At 52.3% G+C, this 14,070-nt stretch overlaps 1 protein-coding gene and 1 pseudogene across 2 annotated transcripts in view; one reads left to right on the top strand and one right to left on the bottom strand.

Annotated features, from left to right (window-relative positions):
- The window catches only part of IRF8 (interferon regulatory factor 8), a 93,858-nt gene that overhangs the window by 51,727 nt on the left and 28,061 nt on the right, over positions 1-14,070 (bottom strand). The window contains exon 1 of one of the 2 annotated variants that reach the window (XM_060129656.1): positions 11,220-11,261. The exons of the other annotated variant lie outside the window; for it this stretch is intronic. The gene's annotated coding sequence lies outside the window, so the exon portion shown is untranslated. Of the gene's footprint in view, positions 1-11,219; positions 11,262-14,070 lie in introns of those variants that run through there. 2 annotated transcript variants of the gene reach the window in all.
- On the top strand, positions 5,303-5,690 carry LOC132510080 (non-histone chromosomal protein HMG-14-like; annotated as a pseudogene).

The following is a 14,070-nucleotide window of genomic DNA, read 5'->3' as shown; positions in this document are numbered from 1 at the left end:
CAGAAGCCCTAAGTACCTCCTGAGAGCATCTGACTCCCAAACTGCCGCTGCCATTGAGGGCATGAAGCCTCCATCTCCCCACCTAAAGGCATGCCTGTTGTGAAATCTAGGGTGTAGAGGGATGTTCAGAAAATAGCTTCTTGAACGAGGCTTCCTTCCTGTGGCCAATTTCATGTAGACATGTCACAATTGCAGGGGGAAAAAAATGAGAGGTTAAAAAAATACACTGGATTTGCTGAAAAAGTTATTTCTTGTAACAGCATCTCCCTTCCACTTAGGGAGGACATGAACAGGCAGATGCCCCTTGGTTTCCTTTATCTGTGAAGGTGAAGAAAACCTCACTTCAGCAAGGGCTCTGGGCCTAGGCCAGCAGCCATCTGCCCAGCCATGGGGTGAAAATAACTTGCAGGGTCGATCAGACCAAACCCCAGCACACTCATGGCCTGTCCAGTGGGCTCTGTTTGAACACTTCGCATGACCTCAGAAAAATGTGACGGTTCAGCCTGCAGAACCTGGCGGAGATGTGGGTAGATCTTCCACTTGCATGCGGTTACTCCATTCCTGCCTACAGCCCTTAAAAGGTCTTTCAGTTCAGGTCACAAGTGGTAAACCTCTCTCCGTCTTCATCCGAAATGTCTTTGTGTCGCAGTTCCTCTTGAGGGATGGTTTAGCCTGGTTTAGATTCTAGCTTGACAGTTACTTTCGCTCATCTCTTTGAAGATATTATTCTATTGTGTTCCATTTTAATAAGCATGCTGGGATAACTGGGCATCCATATGGGAAAAAAAATGAAACTGGAGCCCTACCTCACACCATAGACAAAAAACTCAATTCTGTGTGAATTATAGGCCTACATATGAAGGCAATAATACAAAGTCTTTAGAATTAAGGTAGAAATCTCTCTTCACGAACTTGGAATAGGGAAACCTTCCTTAAGACAAAAACAAGTCATTAACCATAAAGGGAAAGATTAATAAATTCAACTCTACTATAATTTATCCCCAAAAAATGCCATTAAAAAATCCACAGATGAGGGCTTCCCTGGTGGCGCAGTCGTTGAGAGTCCGCCTGCTGACGCAGGGGACACGGGTTCGTGCCCCGGTCTGGGAGGATGCCACATGCCGCGGAGCGGCTGGGCCCGTGAGCCATGGCCGCTGAGCCTGCGCGTCCGGAGCCTGTGCTCCGCAACAGGAGAGGCTGCAACAGTGAGAGGCCCGCGTATCATAAAAAAAAAAAAAAAAAAAATCCACAGATGAGAGAAGATATTTATAATACATGTACCAAACAACTGGTTCAGGATATATAAAGATCTCCTACAAAGCAATAAGGAAATGACAGACACCATAACTGGAAAACTGGAGGACACTTTTTACAAGAAATCCAGAGGCCAATAAACACACAAAAGCAGGCTCAACCTCACTGGTAATCAGATAAATACAAATTAAAACCATAATGAGGTGCAACTACGTACACCCTATGACCTATAATTCCACATCTAGCATATGCCCGATAGAAATGCAAATACCAGAATACATGTGAAAAAATATATATACACATATATATGTGTCTGTGTGCATGTATGTGTATATATACATATGTATATGTATATATAGTAATTCCCAAAGCATAAGGGAAAACGTCCATCAGCATTAGAATGGATAAACTGTGGTATATTCATGCAAAGGAATAATATACAGCAATGAAGATCAATCGCCTAGGGCTACACACGACACAGATGAATCTTTAATAGAGTGTTGAGTGAAAGGAGCCAGTCCCACCCCTCCCTCCAAAAAAATTGCATATGATATGGTTCCACTGGTATCAATTTGGAAATAAATGAAAATGGAACATTTAGGGATACCTACACAGGCCAGGGGAGCAGAAGGCAAAGTAGGGATCAGATGACCACCGGGGCAGTGGCTGCTCCAGGGACGGAGGGCCTGATGGGAGGGGATACTTCCCAGGGACGCGTCAGCGACACATTTATATTTTATGCACTTTTCTGTGAAACGTTAACACAATAATAAGGGAAAGTTAAGGGTACCTGCTAAAATAATAGGAACGCAATGTATATCTTCCAAACTAGCAGATTAGAAAACCTGCAGAGGGACTTCCCTGGTGGTGCAGTGGTTAAAAATCTGCCTGCCAATGCAGGGGACACGGGTTCGAGCCCTGGTCCGGGAAGATCCCACATGCCGCGGAGCAACTAAGCCCGTACGCCACAACTACGGAGGCTGCGCTCTAGAGCCCGCGAGCCACAACTACTGAAGACCGCACTCTGCAACAAGAGAAGCCACGGCAATGAGAAGCCCGCGCACCGCAACGAAGAGTAGCCCCCGCTCGCCGCAACTAGAGAAAGCCCGCGTGCAGCAACAAAGACCCAACACAGCCATAAATAAATAAATAAAATAAAGGTTAGCATGGATTCTTTAAAAAGAAAAAAAAGAAAACCTGGGGAGAAGAGTGCAGAGAGGGATATAAAAAGATTAACAAAACTTAAAGCAAAATGTTGGGGACAAGAATAACACCGAAAGGAGAGTAAACAGAAAGAGCAACGTAAATGCCAGTGGGAAGAGGTCAGCTGAGTGAACTGGAGGCGTCCACTCACTGGGCGGCTGCCCCCTCGATGCCCACCGCACACGACTGAGAGGAAAGGGAGGTTCCCACGCCGAGGCAGCATCACATTCTGTCTTTGTTTAAAATAAATACACGTTGATATGGCTACACACACGCATCTACAGGTTCTGAGGGACCATTCAGCAAAGTGTTAAACAGTGGTTATCTCCGGGTGGTACAACTGTGGATCGTTTTTCATTTGTATCTCTAATACTTCTACCATTAACTTGTGTCACTTAGACTTTTTTAAGACTTTATATTTTAGAGCAGTTGTAGGTTCACAGCAAAATTGAGAGGAAGGTAGAGAGAGTTCCCATACACCCCCGTCCCTGTCCCCACACGCACACAGCCTCCCCGCACTGTCAACATCCCCACCAGAGTGGTCCATTCATCACACCTGATGAATCTACATTGACACGCCATCATCACCCGCAGTCAACAGTCTACACTGGGGCTCATTCTCGGTGTTGCACATTCTGTGGATCTGGACAAACCTATAAGGATGTGTATCCACCAGCGTAGTATCACACAGAGTATTTTCACTGCCCTAAAAATCCTCCGTGCTCCACCCATTCACCTCTCCCTGCCCCTAATCACTGGCATCCACTGATCTTTTTATTCTCTCCATAGTTCTGCCTTTTCCAGAATGTCACAGGGCTGGAAGCATACAGTCTACAGCCTTTTCGGATTGGCTTCTTTCACACAGTTACATGCATTTAAGGCTCCTCCATGTCTTTTCACGGCTTCATAGCGCATTTCTTTTTAGTGCTGAATAGTATTCCATTGTCTGGGCGTACCACAGCTTATTCACTCACCTATTTAAGCTATCTCGATGCTTCCAAAGTTTGGCAAGATTGCTTTCTTAAGTAATGGGAGTTAAGTGGGTAACTAAGATGAAGTCATGGTATGGAGATCCTCAGAGCTGGGCCAAGTTGAGACGTCACACAGGGGGGAGCTACTGAAGATTCTTGAGCAGAGCCGCAATGGGACAAGAGCCGGGTTTGGGGAGGACCCATTCACTGCAGAATTGGGGTGTGGTGGGATCGGAGGCAAGAGCTCGGCCAGAAGGCGCTGAAACAGCCCCGAAGGAAGGTGGGGAGGGGAGTTTGAGGATGATGCAAAAAGGCCAGCGAGGGGAGGGGGAGTGAGGCCTTATAATCTTTTAGGACATTTTGTGGGAAAGAAATAATAGAGCACAGTGAGTTTCAGGTGGCTGGGTGGGTCCCAGGAGGAGGGAGTGGGCAGGAAGATGATGCTCAGGCTGGGAAACCAGGAGGGGAGGCTTTAAGTCAGTAGGGGTTAACCTCAAGGGCTCCCAGCGTGTGCTAAGACGATGCCCAGGGAAAGCCAGGCGCAGTTAGAGCATCTCTGGGGATGCAGAGAGGCCACTGGGTAAGAGCGCTGTCCAGAATGCATTGCACCCTCAGCTCTGACGCCTCCCTCTGGCCTTACCGCACAGTCCTACAAGGTGGGAATTACGATTCTCCCTATTCTGCAGATGGGGACAGTGACTCTCAGAGAGGTCAGGTGACTTGTCCTGGACCAGAAACAGTGCAGGATGTGACTACAATTTGAACTCGCATCTCCTGTGGGCAAATCCCACTTTGCTCTCCAATAAGCTGCTCCCACAGAGATGGTTCCATCCGTGGGGCTGAGGAGCAGAGAGAGGCGGGCAAAGGATCCCGTATGCGAGGAGAGGGTTGTGGGTGGCAGGCACAGATTGCACCTTCTGGGGATCTGGACGCCAGGCATGGCGGTGAGTGGACACAGGACGCAGCAGGTGGTCTCATAGAAGCGTGTGAGAACACGAACAGGCGTCGGGTTCCCTGGTCCTGTGAGGAGGTGCTTCACACACACTGCTCTTTCCTTCCTCACCAGAGCCTGGCACTCAGGATTGCTATCCTTCCCCCCTCTTATAATGGAAGAGTCAGAGGTCCCAAGTGGCACACAAGTCCCAAGATGCAGTAAGGCAAGAGGTCGAGGGCACAGGCTTCAGGGTCAGTCGGACTAGCTTTGAGCCTGGCTCTGTAACTTCGCAGCCTCAGGTTCCCCATCTGTAAGATGGGGACAGCATTGACAACCTCACAGGCACCCGTTCCGCGCTAAAGCGTGCTCGCTGTTACTATGACTACTGCTCTTATTACATCATCACAGCTAGCACCTGCACAGAAATGATGGCTCATATTGAGCAAGCATTTTCCAGATGTCAGATACTGTGTTACAAAGTTTTCATAACTCTGAGACCAGTTTTTTTTTTTTTTTTTTTGCGGTACGCGGGCCTCTGACTGCTGTGGCCTCTCCCGTTGCGGAGCACAGGCTCCGGACGCGCAGGCTCAGCGGCCATGGCTCACGGGCCCAGCCGCTCCGCGGCATGTGGGATCCTCCCGAACCGGGGCACGAACCCGTGTCCCCTGCATCGGCAGGCAGACTCTCAACCACTGCGCCACCAGGGAAGCCCTGAGACCAGTTTTTTTTGAACTCCAGTTCAAGCGCCCTTTCCACGATATTATACCATTTCATTGGAAGAAACAGTCTGTGGAGAGGAAGAAACTGAAGATGCTCAAAAATGAGGCTCTGGCCCCTCGGCCACCGCAGCTCTTGTCCCCGCCGGCGCTCTCCGCCGCGCCGCCCGGCAGCCGCAATGTGTAGCAGCGTGGCGGGAAGCGGCAGCTTCACCGCCGCCACGATGCCCGAGAGGAAGCCTGGCTCCACCGAGGGGGCGGCGAAGGAGGAGCCCAAGAGGATATCGGCGAGGTTGCTAGCTAAACCGGCTCCTGCAAAAGTGGAAACGCAGCCCCAAAAGCCGGCAGGAAAGAATGAATCTTCAGACAAAAAAGTGCAAACACAAGGGAAAAGGCGAGCAAAGGAAAAACAGGCTGAAGCCGCTAACCAAGAGACTAAAGAAGATGTACCTGCAGAAAATGGAGAAACTGAAAACGGGGACAGCCCAGCCTTTGATGAAGCAGGAGAGAAAGAAGCCAAGTCACATTAATATCACACACCTGGTCCTACCAGTGGTCCCTGTCTCTCTTCTTGCACAATCCACAGGAATATTTTTATCAACTGTTTTGTAAATGCCAGTTTTTTAGGAGCTCTAGAAACATTTTTTAAAATGGGAGAATCCCCCCATCCCATTTTTTTAAGTGTAAAAAAAAAATTTTTTTTTAAGAGGTGAAATCATTTGCTGGTTGTTCATTTTCTGGTACCACCAGAACATAGTAGGATATTGAATGTGGGGGGCTCTGATTGTCTTGGGTGTGAGCTTAACATTCCACAGATGCGGGTAGCCTTTCTATCCTATAATACAAAGCGTACTAAATGGTAGTTTGGAGTCAGCTGTGCATTTAATGTCTTGAACACTTTTTTTTTTTTAATTTTTGTTGGAGTGTAGTTGCTTTAAAATATTGTGTTAGTCTGTACTGTACAACAAGGTGAATCAGTTATACATATTCATACATCCCCTCTTTTTTGGATTTCCTTCTAATTTCGGTCACCACAGAGCACTGAGTAGAGTTCCCTGTGCTACACAGTAGGTTCTCATTAGTTATCTATTTTATACATAGTATCAATAGTGTGTATATGTCAATCCCAGTCTCCCAGTTCATCCCACCCACCCCGACCCCCAACACTTTAAATTACTTCTCTTCCCATGTTGTTTTGGGTAGAATTTTTCCGAAAGCAAACCACTCACTCCTTGATCTTGGCTCTCCTGGTCAGAATTTTGTGTGCTCTGTAAGTAACATCTTTGGTCGTGGTCGTACAGTTCTAGTAACTTTGTTAATGTGCTGTGAACGATGGACAATTTGAGTATGTACAGTATATGATATTAAATTGTGGATTAGTGGGACTTATGACGGAACAGCATATCAATATTTGAAGATATTGGTACTTGCTGTCCTGTTAAGGAAAATTTGCCTCCAAATTTTAAGCTGGAAAGTCACTGGAATAACTAACTGTTCAGAAAAGAATCACAACTGCATGATTTTTTAGATTTTTGGTATGTATGTTAAGAATTGTGTACAGGGACTTCCCTGGTGGCGCAGCGATTCAGAATCCGCCTGCCAATGCAGGGGACACGGGTTGAAGCCCTGGTCCGGGAAGATCCCACATGCCACGGAGCAACTAAGCCCATGCGCCACAACTACAGAGCCTACACTCTAGAGCCTGTGGGCCACAACTACTGAGCCCGTGCCCCTGGAGCCTGTGCTCTGCAACAAAGAGAAGCCACAGCAATGAGAAGCCCACTCACCGCAACTAGAGAAAGCCCGCGCGCAGCAACGAAGACCCAACGCAGCCGAAAATTAATTAATTAATTAACTTAAAAAAAATAAGGTTCTGGCTGAGAGTGAAAGGCAGGAAGAAGGATTGAGTGTAACCAGGATCGCTCTCCTGGGAGTGGGGGGAGGGGGGAGGGCGCCGCATGGCTTGTGGGATCTTAGCTCCCCGACCAAAAATGGAACCCGTGCCCCCTGCAGTGGAAGCACGGAGTCCTAACCACTGGACCGCCAGGGAAGTCCCAGTGCTGGATTCTTGAATCCTGCATCTTTGCGGAGGGAGACTGCGGGCTGGGCAGTCTGAGAGACTGGCACGACACAAAGTTTCCGCTTTCAGAGTAAAGGGGGCACTACTGCCATCCCACCGGAATGGGCTCGTCCCACCGGAAGTCATCCCCAATGAGCTCCGGCCTTCCTGAGACCCTGGGTTTGGGATCGTTTTGAACACGTCTTCCTTCCTCTGACACATCCGAAGCTTCTGATTGTTTTTGTGAGCCCTATGGCGTGGGGCCCAGCATGTCTCACCCATAGAAGTCTTTTTGGGTTTGTTTTTTTAATATATTTTTATTTATTTCTGGCTGTGTTGGGTTTTCGTTGCTGCGCGCGGGCTTTCTCTAGCTGTGGCGAGCGGGGGCTACTCTTCATTGTGGTGCGCGGGCTTCTCATTGCCGTGGCTTCTCTTGTTGCGGAGCACGGGCTCTAGGCGTGCGGGCTTCAGTAGTTGTGGCATGCAGGCTCAGTAGTTGTGGCTCGTGGGCTCTAGAGCGCAGGCTCAGTTGTTGTGGCGCACGGGCTTAGTTGCTCCACGGCATGTGGGATCTTCCCGGACCAGGGATCGAACCCGTGTCCCCTACATTGGCAGGCGGATTCTCAACCACTGCACCACCAGGGAAGTCCCCATAGAAACATTTCGATAAATATTTGTGGAAGGAATGGAAGGCAAGGATAGGGAGAGTGAGAGAGCAGCCTAGATGGAAAATTGCTAAGGACCAAGACCTCCTTCGCAGAGAGCGTCTGTTATGCCAGCGTATAAATATGACGGTTCCAAGATTACACAATTTCTTTCCCTTGGGATTCAGACACACTGCCTACAGGAACAAGTGTGGCGTCGATGACCTGGGCACACAGGCCTCCTTCAGGTTGAAAAGCGGTGTCCTGTGCTACAAATGGCCTAAGATGTGGAGAACGGGCTGGGCTGCTTCCCCATCAGACAGCGACGCATAAGCACAGGCTCCGTCCAGCAGCTGTTCTTGACCGCTGGCTGTGGACCTCTCTCGACCAACGAAGAGTACTGGGGGTTGGCAGAATTTCTTTTCAGGGCAAATCTTTTTCAATGAAATGAGACCCGCCCCCACCCCCAATCCTTCTATCACACTCTGAAATTAAGACGTGGGAACTCTTTGGAAGCCGCACGGAAAGGTGAGTGTTCAGCCTGTCGGACAAGGTCTAAACACAGCTCGCTCCACATGCAGAGCCCGGCATCCCACCCACCTCCCGGCACCGCGGGTGACCTACACTGTGCTTGACCTTCACAAAACCACAGGCACATAAACAGTGTGAGAGAAGACACAGCCGTGGTGTCCGCTCCCAAGTGGAGAGTGGCTGAGAACCTCAGAGAGGGAAGTGGCCGTGTCGCTGAAATAGAGCACGTTAGTCAGTAAGGCCCAGCCCAGCTTCCCTCCAACAGCTGCCTTTTGCTATGTTATTAGATCTGGAAACATTCAAGCAAAGAGTGCGATTGAGGGGTCAAAACAGTAATACTCAGAAGCAGACAAGCAGAGACCTGGAGAGACGGTGCTTCAAGAACAGGCTTGTACGGCGCACACGGGTGTGTCCTACGACACCACTGTCGGTACCCAAAGAATAATGAACAGACACTCCCACGACCTCAAAACTGAAGAGGGTGAAGTGGGTTCGGGATCATTTTGAACACGTACATAGAAATCAACTGATTCCTAAAAGATCTGGAGTTATGTATTCTATTTTTAAAAGCCCAAATTTGAAACACTAATGCGGATGACAGAATTAATCCTGTACTGGGGGATCTCAGTGATGATACGCTGCCGTGTGTTTGCCATGTGGGATAAAGGAACAATAAAAATTCAAAACAAACACGGAGGTGTAGGGAGTGAGCACTCGGATGCTGGGGTGACACAAGGGCATCTATGTTACGAGGACTCTGGGGGCCAAAAGCAGAGCATGGGGGATAACGGGAAAGGTGCTGGGATTCTGGGGAGGGGTTTGCGAAGTTTCAAATATCTAAACCCTGAAGTGCTGTGGTCACAAGGAGTCTGAAAGCAGCAGGGGAGGGACTCGGGCAACGTCAGTGTTAATGCAGCAGGCTCGAGACTGGGGTCCCCAGAAGGGCCGCCTTCCAGGGTCGGCCCTCAGCCAGTGTCTGGGAAGGTGGATTTGGGGAGGGTCCCCCCCTCCCAGGACTGATGAGCGGCTCCCTGTGCCTAAGCTGTGTGTACAGACGGGGGTGTTGGTGCCGGACTCCTGCTGTCCTCCTGCGAGTCTGGGGTTTGGGTGCGCGTCAGGCAGAGGGTGCTCATGCGAACAGCCCCCCGAATAAAGACCCCGCGCGCTGAAGCTCTAACGCATCCCTGATGGACGACACTGCACACGTGCTGTCACAGCTCGCGGCTGGGGGAATTTAGCGTGTCCTGTGCGACCCCACTAGAGAGGATGCTGGAGCCTGGTTCCCCCGGACTTCACCCCCCAACCTGTTCCCTTCACGGTGGCAAAACCAGCGCTGGAACCCAGTCGGGTGTCCTAGGGGAAGACGGCAAAGAAGGAGACAGCATTCTTAAGCACACAGCCACACGAAGGCTGATACGAGGCCAAACGCAGATGAATGACAGCTAGGAAGACCTGAAGTGGGTCACGAGTTATCACAGGAATGGTTAAAACCAGATAAATAAATAAAACAAGCCATGATCTGCTTTTAAATGGGACTTCCAAAATGACTGTGTTCTGAACGTAAGCTAGATTGATTACCAAATCAAAATAAAAATGAGGATGTGGTATATCAGTGTGGTAAATCCGTATATCCCGAAAAGATATACTGAAGCCCTAACCACTGGCACCTGTGAATGTGGCCTTATTTAGAAGTAGGGTGTTTGCAGATGTGATCAGATGAAGATGAGGTAGACTGGATTGGGGGGCCCTGATGCAATGACTGGTACCCTAAGAAAAAGAGGGAAGCCTGGACACAGACACGGGGAGAGGGCCATGGGATGATGGAGCCAGAGGTTGGAGCCACGCCTCCGCGAATGAAGGAAAGCCCAGGATTTCAGGAGCCACCGGAAGAAGAGAGAAAGGGAAGGAAGGAGGCTTCCCTAGAGCCTCCAGAGGGATCAGGGCCCCGCCCTTACCGTCAGACTTCCGGCCCCAGAACTGTGAGAGATACACTTCTGCTGTTTTAAGCCGCCCAGTTTTCACTGCCGCCCAGAAGCTAATACACCGACCTGGCTAAGGAGGGTGAGTAAGTGGAACGCATCCTGCATCACCCAATGTAAGAGCCACAGCTTAACCCGCACGACACGTATTTCATACACACATCAAACGTTTTCACTCTGTGTGGCAGAGAATCAGTCAACTTCAGTAAACTGAATGGCATGGTTCACAGTTTTTCAATCAATCAATCAATCAGCCGCCTCTGCCCTGGAGAAGCAGCCTCTGACACTCAGCTTCCCAGTCAAAGGCAGGTGACTGAAATCAAATCCAAACAGGTGGTGAAAGGACACCCTCCCCTGACAGGTGGGTTTGTCTCGGTTACTGGAGTCCAGGGAAGGGGAATCTATGAGCTTTGAAAGGGGCTGCCCCAGTGTGGGAAAAATGCTTTTAAATTCTATGTGCTCGAATTGAAAGAAACAAGTCTTCACCCTCAAAGCATTTGTCCAGGGCCATTAAAAGTTCAAAGACAGGGCTTCCCTGGTGGCACAGTGGTTGAGAGTCCGCCTGCCGATGCGGGCGACACGGGTTCGTGCCCCGATCCGGGAAGATCCCACATGCCGCGGAGCGGCTGGGCCCGTGAGCCATGGCCGCTGAGCCTGCGCGTCTGGAGCCTGTGCTCCGCAAAGGGAGAGGCCACAACAGTGAGAGGCCCGCGTACCGCAAAAAAAATAAAAAAATAGAAGTTCAAAGACAGACTTTGGAATCGTAAAACCATAGGGCGGATTTTAAGTCACATCCATGCCAGGAGCACCAAAAGGCCCACAACAGGATCCCTGGCCTGGGGCCAGCTAGGCGCGGACAGGTGGGTGGGGGACCACAACCCGGCAAGGGACCAATGCCGAAGAGGTCAGAGCATAAGAAATACCTTACGCGGGCTTCCCTGGTGGCGCAGTGGTTGAGAATCTGCCTGCCGATGCAGGGGATACGGGTTCGAGCCCTGGTCTGGGAAGATCCCACATGCCGCAGAGCCACTAAGCCCGTACGCCACAGCTACTGAGGCTGCGCGTCTGGAGCCTGTGCTCTGCAACAAGAGAGGCCACGACAGTGAGAGGCCCGTGCACCGCGATGAAGAGTAGCCCCCACTCGCCGCAACTAGAGAAAGTCCTCGCACAGAAACGAGGACCCAACACAGCCAAAAATAAATAAATAAATAAATTTATATATATAAAAAAAGAAATACCTTACGCGGCGTCCAAAGCCCCTCACAAGACACTTAAGAGATTCCAGCACCTTCCAGAAGGAACCTTTGAGCTTAGAGTCTCTAATCCCCACATTCGAAGGCTTAGGAAATTCTGTACCCGAGGAAGAAGCCACTCCCCCAGGGTTACACGGAGGGAGGGACGGGCTGGGCCAGCTTGGGGGCTCCCGGCTTCCTGTGTCCTCGTCCCCCTCCATCCACACGCGGCCCAGCGGCCCAGAGATCCACGCAGAGTGCCCTGTGCGCTTCTGTACTCCGCCTAGTCGACAGGTGAGAAAACAGAACTGGAAGAGGCAAAGCTGCGTTCCCAGGAGCCCCCGCCTCCCCTCCAGCGAGCGGTGAGGTTGGGACGGAGCCCAGCTCAGCCCGCATTCCCCTGCACAGCCCCACCCCCTGGCCCTGGGGAGAAGGATTTGATGCAGCGGATGGCAGGGGAGTGGTGGAGAGAAAGCTTCCAGAAGGGTCTTCCTTGAGCTTTGGAGGCTGGGGAGTCTGTGGCCGGGCTGAAGGGGTGGAGGGCATCCCCTTGGGTGGGAAGAGGGGAAGGAAATGAAAGGCTTCTCATGAAGCAGGCCCAGAAGCAAACCCCCTCCAACCCACTGCTGCAGCAGAGCAAACGTGGGAGCCGCAGTGGCGTTCAACCCGGGGGCTCCCCACTAACTGTTACCCTGGGGAAGAATTTATAACCTTGAGGCCGAAAGGGGACACCCGTGTGAGGTGCAGGGTCTCCCCGGTAACTCTGGCTATCCAGGTGTTAACCTTTACCTGGCCCCCTGCAGCCCTGTCTCCTGGACCCCGTGAGGATTCGGGGAGGCTCACTGAACTCCAGAGACCTACAGCAGAGGCTGCCTGTCCCTGCACTTTGAAACCCAGCCCGTGCCCTCTCCTCGGGGACCCTGTGGAGACGGGACAGGGAACAGAGTCCCCGGCCAGCAAGTGCACGTGGGAGGTCACCCCCACCCCATGCCCCCTCTGCCCACAGGGGGATGGGCTCCTGGTCTCTGGGTTCCACGCTACAAGGGGGCTGGAGGTGAATGTACCTGCCCAGGCAGGGGGGACTTCCAGAAATGGAGTTTGACAGAGGACGTCTCGGGGACAATGGCAAGAGAGTCTTTTCCCTGGGACTCAGGACTGTTTCTTGCTTCCAGCTCGTCGGTAAAAGCAGTGGCCCTGAGCTCACGCCGGCAGGGAGCTTTTGGCTTTGACTTCCCACGAGTTCGACTGTCCCGTGGTCACCCCGAGTTTTGGAGGTGGCTGTGTGGCCCTCTGCAGGCGGGGGTAGGAGGGCGCAGAAAGACTCCACTGAAAGGCGTCCCAAACCCCTGACCCCCAGCCACCCCTCTGGTGGGGACTCCTCACTGGGACCCTTTCATCTGGCCAATGTAGTGAGCGACCCCTGCACCAGATGTGGTCCCGGTTGAGCGCTCTGTGTCTGCAGAGAGAAGGGCAGGCCGAGCTGAGGAGACCCACACCACCGACCTCCAAAGGGAAGCAGAGGGACCGTCCCGGACGTGGGGAGAGCAGTGAGGTGTCCTGCGTGGGGAAGGAAGGAGAGGGCTTGGAGGTGCCAGAAGGTCCTGAGAGGGACCTCCAAAGGGAAGGGGGACACAGTCAACGTCTGGTGCATAGTGCGAGGGGGTTTACACACACGGCCCCTTTGACCCCCCAGCGACCCTGTGCCGTAGATCTTATCACCCAAGTTAACAGAGGGGGGCGGTCCGAGGGGCTGGTGCCTCGCCCGATGACAACAGCAACCAGCTCAGGCCGGGAAGCCGTGGACCCCGGCCTTCCCCTGCACCCCCAGCCCTCTGAGAGCCAACACTCACGGCCAGACGGGCCACACCCATGTCCCCATCCAGGCCGGGACAGGCGCTGGCATGCAAAGCCCCGCTCCCAGCTGCCGCACCAGCCGCAGGCCAGGGACCACAGCCCCATGGCCAGGCTTCCAGCTGCGTTGGGCAGCAGCAGCCCTGGGAACGAGGGCCGATGGGGAACTGAAAGAGCACAGCCTGACCCAGCTGGAGTGCGGAGCCCAGTTCCCAGGGACCCAGCGAGGACAAGGTCAAGACCACACTGGTGTTTGTTTTGTTCTTCGTTCATTTCTGGAGCGCCATCTGCCTTCCCGTACTGGTGCACCCACCTGCCCGTCCCCGGGGCCCCCGCAGAGCCTGGCCAACAGCATACACAGCAGGTCTGTCCTCATCAACCGACTCCCTGGAGATGGGGCGGGCGGCACCGAGGTAGAGACTGAGCCCCAGAGGGCCCGTCTCCAGGAGAGGGCAGAGGGTGGGCAGGGACGCGCGGGGACAGGTCCAGCGACTTCCCCCTCCCTCCCTACCAAGCCTCGCAGGCACGCCGAATGCTGGGCGCCGGGGCCCCCTCAGGAATCCCTGACGCTGCTCCCACCTGTGCAGCCCAGACGACTCGCCCGGCTTCACCTGCCCTGGCTGCCCTGGGCCCTGCGCCTCAGGTGTTTGCTGAATCACATCTTACCCCTCTCTCCTGGGGCACTCATCAATGCTC

Source organism: Lagenorhynchus albirostris, chromosome 19 (assembly GCF_949774975.1).
Source record: "Lagenorhynchus albirostris chromosome 19, mLagAlb1.1, whole genome shotgun sequence".
NCBI lineage: Eukaryota > Metazoa > Chordata > Mammalia > Artiodactyla > Delphinidae > Lagenorhynchus > Lagenorhynchus albirostris.
This window is presented reverse-complemented; position numbering and strand designations above follow the sequence as displayed.